The following is an 8,106-nucleotide window of genomic DNA, read 5'->3' as shown; positions in this document are numbered from 1 at the left end:
TATCTATCTATCTATCTATATATATAGTCAAATTGAAGTAATATATAAATAATCAGCTTGATAATGGGGTGTGATAAACCTCTATTAGGTTTGAAGTCCAAAGTTGTAACTATAAAATTTTCATATTTTTAAATTAATTTGTAAAATAAAAATTATATATGTATGTTTTATTCATTTAGTATAATTCTTGGTGAAGGTTTTGAGTAACTACTCGGATGTTTGGGTTCAAATCCTCCTACATGCAATTGTAAAAAATTTTCCACAAAACCTTAAGAAAGGAGCCCATAGTCAAAGGGGTCAACAGAGGTAAGACCAGACCAAAATAAAGACTAATCGGCAGTTCATTCAACCAGTCCAACCAGCTGGTCCTGTCTGGTTTCTGTAACTTCGACAGATTTCACATATTTCTTGTCCCCATGTCATAACCTATTTTCAAGATTTTACCATCTCCGATGTCCATGCTTCAGAGTCAATGATTATGAGAGTAAGCAACAATCAACATAAAGAATCCAAAACAAACTGAAGATACTAATTTTAGTGTTGAACACAAATACCCTATATCTGGAACCAATTGTAAGATTCTCTCTCTCTCTCTCTCTTCTGGATATATAACTGTATGGTTACAACAGGTAAATCATGTAATGGTATATATTTAATCTCACCTTTATAGTAACATAAATCAGAACAGGAAGAAATTCATCAGCTCCAGGCACATCTTCTGAAGAAATAGAAGCATGAAGCAGCAAGTTACCGATAACCTTGCAACAATTGAGGATACAAACAAGCTTGTCTCGTGGTGCCTTGTACATGTTGATCTTCTGCAGTTCTTTCTGTGCAAGCTGCCAAAACAGAGCAAGAGATGCAGGTAAGACCCCCAAAATAAACCCCTACTCCAGTTTCCAAATACAACTAAGTGGGCAAGAAAGTGCATAGGAATAGAAACTAGTTTGTTAGCCATTTGTGGTTTCACATCCCACAATTTAAAGGGTGTTCCATTATGCACTTCTGTAATATATATATATATATATAACAGATCTTGTATTCATGATCTAATCAACATGCCTCATTTGATATGATTAAGCCAACATTTTTTATATTGGGAACTAGCAGTCACCAAAAGATATAAAATGGAAGGACCAATATGAAGCCAGTGATTCTGTTTAATTGGCAAATACTCGACACTCAGTATGCCATTTGTGGAATCAACATGGTAACAAAGAATGATGTATAACTTCAACAATGGTAAATTTGTAATGACATCATTATCCCATAATTGGTACTCACAAATATAGTAACATCTTTTTTTTCCTTGATTGGTAAGGTTACAAATTTACTTGATGGGCCCTTCATCCACAACCTCATTCTCCACCTTGCTCTTCCAAGGTGCCACAAGACAGAATTGCACCCTAAGTTTTCTGCCCTGTGATTGCACTAAGTATGCCTACTTAGTCACAGCCAACACCCAACACTCACATAAAGGGACACTATAACAATTTGTGTGAATCAAGTAAACGCAACATAAACAAACATGCACATCAAACGCACAAAGCATATGGAAAACCTTCCAACCTTTTATTATTTTGACTCAAAGCACAGATGAAACACTAAAAGCTTTTCCTCACCAAAACCTCCCTTAGCCTAATCACAACCACCAATGCTTACTATCCCAAAGAGTATTACAATGTTTCCCCACAATGAACACTCTGGTTTTTACCTCGTACATAAACTTACATGTTGTCGACACCCCCAACAGCATATGTTTATTATGTGCAGGAAATAACTGTCCCTTGACTTGCTACCAAATCACGGGAGCAGTCTTCGGGACAAACTGCCCTGTTGTCTTGGAGCCTTTACCCTGCTATTAGCACATCAACAAAGTTCGCATAGCATGCCATTGCTTGATAACTGCCACAACATGCTACTGCCACCTGTTAGACACGTGCACGACCTATGCACATGTTCCAGCCCACCACAGACCTTGCTCTTCCATGGCAGCCCCAAAACTTTGCCAACGTGCTTCCTTAGTCTATGCACCATCATGTGCCAGTGCCATGTTCTAGTTTAACCACAAATCACCACCCATATGCAAATTCAACCTTTCTTGGCCATGCAAACCACAACCCAATTTCATGTACACTAAACCACCATGCTACACTCAGGCAGCAGTCACACAGCCTACACACTGCATGACAACCTACCCAAGACTAAACCCACACAAGGCTATCATGGTTCATCCTACTGCACTTGCTGCCCACAACACATGCATGGCTTGCAACCTGCCAAGCCATGACCACAAACCATTGCCTTTGCAACGCCACTATCACACTGCCATTATGCCAACTCGTGTATTCATGCACTACAATAAGGCAACATGGCCTATTATTATCTCAAGGAACCTTACACAGCCCATGGCATGCCTCCCTCATGCCCATAAGTTTGTGTGGCTGACATGGATGCAAGGTGCCATCACATGCAGCTACCCTTCTCAACCATTAAGGGTCTTTTTTTTTCTTTTTTCATATAATTTAAAGGTTGGGAGTGGGCAAATTTGCACACTAGATGTCTTTGTTGGAAACACCAGGAGGTCTAGCACATTGGGAGCAGCTGTCATTTAAGCTAGAGCTCACTAGCCACATATATAGTGAAATCTACATAGTAAGTGCAATAAAAACCAACAAATTAGTTGTATCACACTTTACAGGTACTGAAATTTTATGGGAGCAAGTTACAATCTCTTCCTATCACTTCTTGGTTTTTTCATGCTAAAGAAAAGATCCTCACTTTAAGGAGGATCCTCAACACCTTGAGTTTCAATTTAGTAGAAATAGGTAGCCCCAAGTTAAGGATTGAAGTTTAACAAGCCTATATATGCTCTCAACCATAGTTATAAATATCATACCATATTAACCACAATATTCCGCATTGGTATATAATTCCATACACTTAACCCCTTGATACGTACTGGTTTAAATATCAGGGTGTTTCATCCTATACCGTTGTTTCAGCCGGTATAAAATCATACTTTTTTTTGGGTAATTTTTTTAGCATGGGAAAATTTCTTTTGAATTGATAAAATATAAGTTCTTCTTGATTTGATGATGAGTTAAATGGAGTTATTTTGAGTTCATGAGTTAGATGAAAGAAAAAGATGGGACAGCTTTTTAGTATTTATTAGAAATGTCATTGATGATGGCTTTAGAATAGGGTATTGGCATGATCCTTATTGAGATTATTCTCGCCTTTTCCTTATTGCTAAGGATAGAGATACTATGGTGGCAGATTATTTAGAGAACAGTAATGGGTGCTTTCATAGGAACCTGTTATTCATCAGATAGGTGTATAATCAGGGATTAGAAGATATGGTTCAGTTACAGGATGACCTACATACAAAAGAGTTATGTTGCCAGGAGGAAGACACATTAGAATAGATCCCTCAAAGACACAAGGATTTAAAGTGAAGAGTTATTATAAAGCACTAAGAGGAGGAACGATTTTTATTCCTCGTAAGCGTTTTTTTATTTTTTAAGGTATTCATTGTCAGAGTATTTTGGAAAGTTTGTGTTCCATCACGGCTTGCTTTTTAGGTAAGATCATTATGGATTGGTGCTTTATGTGCAAAAGCCAGGAAAAGAGTGTCTCATCGTTTCCTCCATTGTAGGGAGGCTTGGGAAATGTGGTCTCTGATTTTTTGCTTGTTTGGTGTGTCCCTGGTAATGCCTTCTTCTGTGTTGGAATTATTATCTTGTTGAAAGAAACATTTTGGTAAGAGAAGGGATCGGGAGATTTGGAACATTGTTCCTCTGTGTATAATGCAGTGTTGTTGGAAACAGATATGCTTGATGCTTGGAGGGTCAAGAGAAGCATACGGTGAAGTTAAAGTATTCAGTCATGAAGATTTTCTATGACTGTACTTCAACTTCCCTGGTTTATGCCACTGTGGACTTTCTGGAGTTCTTGGACTATTTTTTTTATAATTATATATACTTTCATTTTATTTTTTTGGGCTTCTCCTTTGTATACCTCACTGTGTACTAGAGCTCCCTTTGGCTCTTTTTCTTTTGATGGATTTTCATTACTTTGCTCTTAAAAAAAAAAAAAGAGAGAGAAAGAGCTCTGAATTGAGGAAGATGAAGTAATAAATCATAGGCAGAAAATATTCCAAAAGAAATAATGAGGAAAGGGATATTTTGTGCCATAATGCCCAATTTGGATGGAGGGGAAGGGAGGGGGAGTGGAGAGAAGTAGAGTAGAGTTGGCCGGAAATTAGCTCCATCCAAACTGGCCAAAACTGATATGCAACTACATGTTAAAGTATCAGCTCTGTGCATAATTAATTTTAGTACAACAAATATAGCAGTCAATCTATACCAAAAATGGAAACCATAATTTATCAGTTAATACATACAGTACTGGCATAAACTGGGAAAAATCTCGATTCATATACTTGTCCAAAATATTATTATGGAAACTAAATTTCAAAATGCTATTTAGATCTCTTTTTTTTTTTCTTTTTTTTAAATGGTTGTGTCTAGTGCACAAATTTTCACTTTTGAGGGGTTTAGGAGAGGTGATTGGTAAGCAGCCTCACCTCCTCCCCCCTTTTTTGGATAGGTTGATTTCCATTTATTTAGATTTTTTTTTTTTTTTTTTTTGATAAGTAAGAATGTTATATATACGAAAGGCTACTCTATGCATGAATAACATAGAGCAAACCTAGAAAATACAAAAAAAGAAACCAAGGAAAAAACAAAAAAGAAAGCCAATCAGCATATTAATTACAAAGAGAAAAAGAGCTAAGAAAAGAAGGGAGAGAATCACTAGTCGTGAGTCCCCATGTCCGAGACCAATCAAAAAGAGTTCCACTAAAAGAAGCAAGCAGCTGATCACCAGAACTATCCAAATCCTCAAAAGTCCACCGATTCCGTTCCTTCCAAATATACCAAAGGATGCACAACGGAACTAAATTCCAAATCTGAGACGATTGCTTCCCCAACCAATTCCACCAGCCAAAAAGTAGCTCTAAAATCGATCTAGATATAACCCAAGGCAAGCCAAAAGTTATAAAGACAAAACTCCATAACCGATAGATCGTCTCACAGTGAAGAAGTAAGTGGTCTATCGTCTCTCCACAATGTTGGCACATTATACACCAATCCACAAAAACCAATTTCCTCAATCTCAAGTTATCACCCGTTAGGATCTTATTCCAAGCTACACACCAAACAAAAAAGGAAACTCGCCTAGGGGCCTTTGCTTTCCATATAGCTTTCCAAGGAAAGACAATTGAGGGAGAGTCCCTTAATTTATTATAATATGATCGGATGTCAAAATCCCCATTAGGCTTCAACTTCCATCTCATTCGGTCTCCCATAGCCATTGAAGGAGTATTATTTCCCAATATATGAAGAAAATGCAGCCCTTCATCCATCTCCCAATCATTAAATTCTCTAATAAAACGAACATCCCAACTTCTTCTATCCTCACTTCTTCTATCCTCTGCCCCCTGACAAAGAAGCTTCTATAGATGCCTCCTTATCAATGGCAATGGCAATAGCATACAGCCTTGGAAAAGCCAATTGAAAAGGTTGATCATCATACCACCCATCTTGCCAAAACCTCACTCTATTCCCCAACCCAACAACAAACTGACAATTTTTGCTAAAATTCTCCCATCCCATACGAATACCTCTCCACAAACCACACCCATGAACTCCCCTACCCAACTTTGAGGTCCATCCCCCCCATTCTTCCCCATATTTTAAAGGTACCACCCTCCTCCATAACCGATCCTCTTCCTTCCCAAACCGCCACAACCATTTTCCCAATAAGGCCTTATTGAAAGTAGTAAGTTTCCTTATCCCCAAACCACCATTGGCTATAGGCGCACAAACTTTATCCCATCCAACCAGATGAGTCTTGCTATCACCCCATAGAAAATCCCTTTGCAACTTTTCAATTTTATTAGCCACATGAGTAGGAATTGTGAATAATGATAGAAAATAGGTAGGACGACTAGATAGTGTACTCTTGAGTAACATCAATCGACCCCCCTTAGACAAATACAACTTCTTCCACCCTGTTAGTTTCCGCTCAAATTTTTCCAAAATAGGATTCCAAATTGAAGGGGAGTTATGTGAAGCCCCCAACGGCATACCAAGATAAGACATAGGCAATTCTCCAACTCTGCAACCCAAAATTTCAGCCAGGGCATGCACATTATCAACCTCCCCTATTGGAACCATTTCACTCTTATGCACATTAACCTTCAAACCTATTACCGCCTGAAAACTAAGTAATAACAACCGAATATGAAGAATTTGCTCTACATCCGCATCACAAAATAGGATAGTATCGTCTGTAAATAATAAATGTGTAACACATTCACCACCACCCCTCCTACCCTCAACTTTAAAACCACGAATCAAGCTAGCTCCCTCCACTCTTCTCAACATCCTACTAAACACCTCCATCACAATCAAAAACAGCATAGGAGATAGCGGATCCCCTTGTCTTAAACCCCTCGAACTACCAAAAAAACCAGCTGGGGACCCATTGATCAAAATAGAGAACTGGATTATGGAGATACAAAAACGGATCCACTTACACCACTTCACTCCAAAGCCCATTCTATTCAACAAATTCGGCAAAGCCTCCCAGTTCACATGATCATAGGCTTTCTCAGTATCAAGTTTACAAATGACTCCAGGAACCCTACTCTTTCCTCAGCTATCCACACACTCATTTGCAATAAGAACCGAGTCAAGAATTTGTCTCCCACCCACAAAGCTATTCTGAGTCTCAGAAATCAATTGATCTAAAACCACTCTCAGCCTATTTGCCAAAACTTTAGACACAATTTTATACACACTCCCCACCAAGCTAATAGGTCGGAAATCTTTAATATTAGAGGCATCATTCTTTTTAGGAATTAATGCAATGAAGGTAGCATTAAGAGATTTTTCAAACTTGCAATGTTGAAAAAACTCTTCAAAGACCGCTAAGACGTCTTTCTCCACTACTCTCCAACAATGATGATAAAATGTCATAGTAAACCCATCCGGTCCTGGAGCTTTGTCCCCTTCCAATTCACTTACAACTTGAAGTATCTCCTCTCTCTCAAACTTACTTTCAAGCCAAAACCTCTCCATATCCCCAATACGATCAAATTCCAAACCCTCCACAAAAGGCCTCCAACCCTCAGCCTCCTTGTACAAAGTTTTATTTAGATATAAAATTGATACTAAAATAAAGTTTTATTTGAAAAAAGAATATACCCCTAAGGACGGAGAGGGGTTAACTATAACAAATCATCTTGGACAAAAGAACAAAACAATTTGACACAGATGGAAAATTTAAAAAGCAATTAGTCACAAAACTTTCGAAGGGAAAGGATAGCTATGTGCTTATTTTTGTCTTTATGCAAAGCCACATATATAAGATTGTATGTGCAATAACTAGCACATTTATTTGTCCGCGTGCTGAAGAACTATGAAAGCTGCTCCTTACAGTGGAATTAGAGTTAGAAGGAAAGGATATAGACAGTACTTATACAATATCAGAGTGTGTCTTGTTGGATCCCACGCCTAAAATCATTGAAGACATTTTGGATTATGGGAAAAAGAAAAAGATCTAAAAATGCCTTGTTTCACACACAAACATGCCAAGAATGTCACTCCAGGGATGTAAACATGCGCACAGACACGGAGTATTGAATAGAATCTATACTTACTAGCCATGATGTTTCATTCTGAAAGGTCCGTTTAATATCCAAATTTTCTGGCCGAATGAATTGTTGAATCAAAGCCATCTTCTCAGAAAGTTGGTGATCAAGTTTTACATCATCTGGATGTGAAGCAAATACACGAGTAAATAACTTTGTCATGACATACTTCTCCAGTCCCTGCATTTGCAATAAAGCCCAGAGGTAACAAATCATTTTAGGAAGAAGTATGATCCTATAACAGAATACATTATGAAAAAACACACCCAAGAAAAAAAGGAGATAAAAGAATAAAATTACCAAAAAAATTAAAAATACATAAAATTCATTCGAACAAATGATGTACAGTTCAGTGAATCTGAAGTACCCAGTTTCTTACTACTTTG

General features: G+C 37.8%; 1 long non-coding RNA gene across 1 annotated transcript; it reads right to left on the bottom strand.

The window, feature by feature from the left end:
• Positions 1-800: 800 nt before the first annotated feature.
• Positions 801-8,106, bottom strand: LOC136071555 (uncharacterized). The gene is made up of 3 exons (XR_010632863.1): positions 8,088-8,106; positions 7,730-7,900; positions 801-839 (listed from the first exon to the last, which is right to left on the bottom strand). It is a non-coding gene; the product is annotated as an uncharacterized LOC136071555 (long non-coding RNA).

Source organism: Quercus suber, unplaced genomic scaffold (genome assembly GCF_002906115.3).
Source record: "Quercus suber isolate HL8 unplaced genomic scaffold, Cork oak 2.0 scaffold_325, whole genome shotgun sequence".
Taxonomy (NCBI): Eukaryota; Viridiplantae; Streptophyta; class Magnoliopsida; order Fagales; family Fagaceae; genus Quercus; species Quercus suber.
Note: the sequence above shows the minus strand (reverse complement) of the source record. Positions and strands in the feature narration are given on the sequence as shown.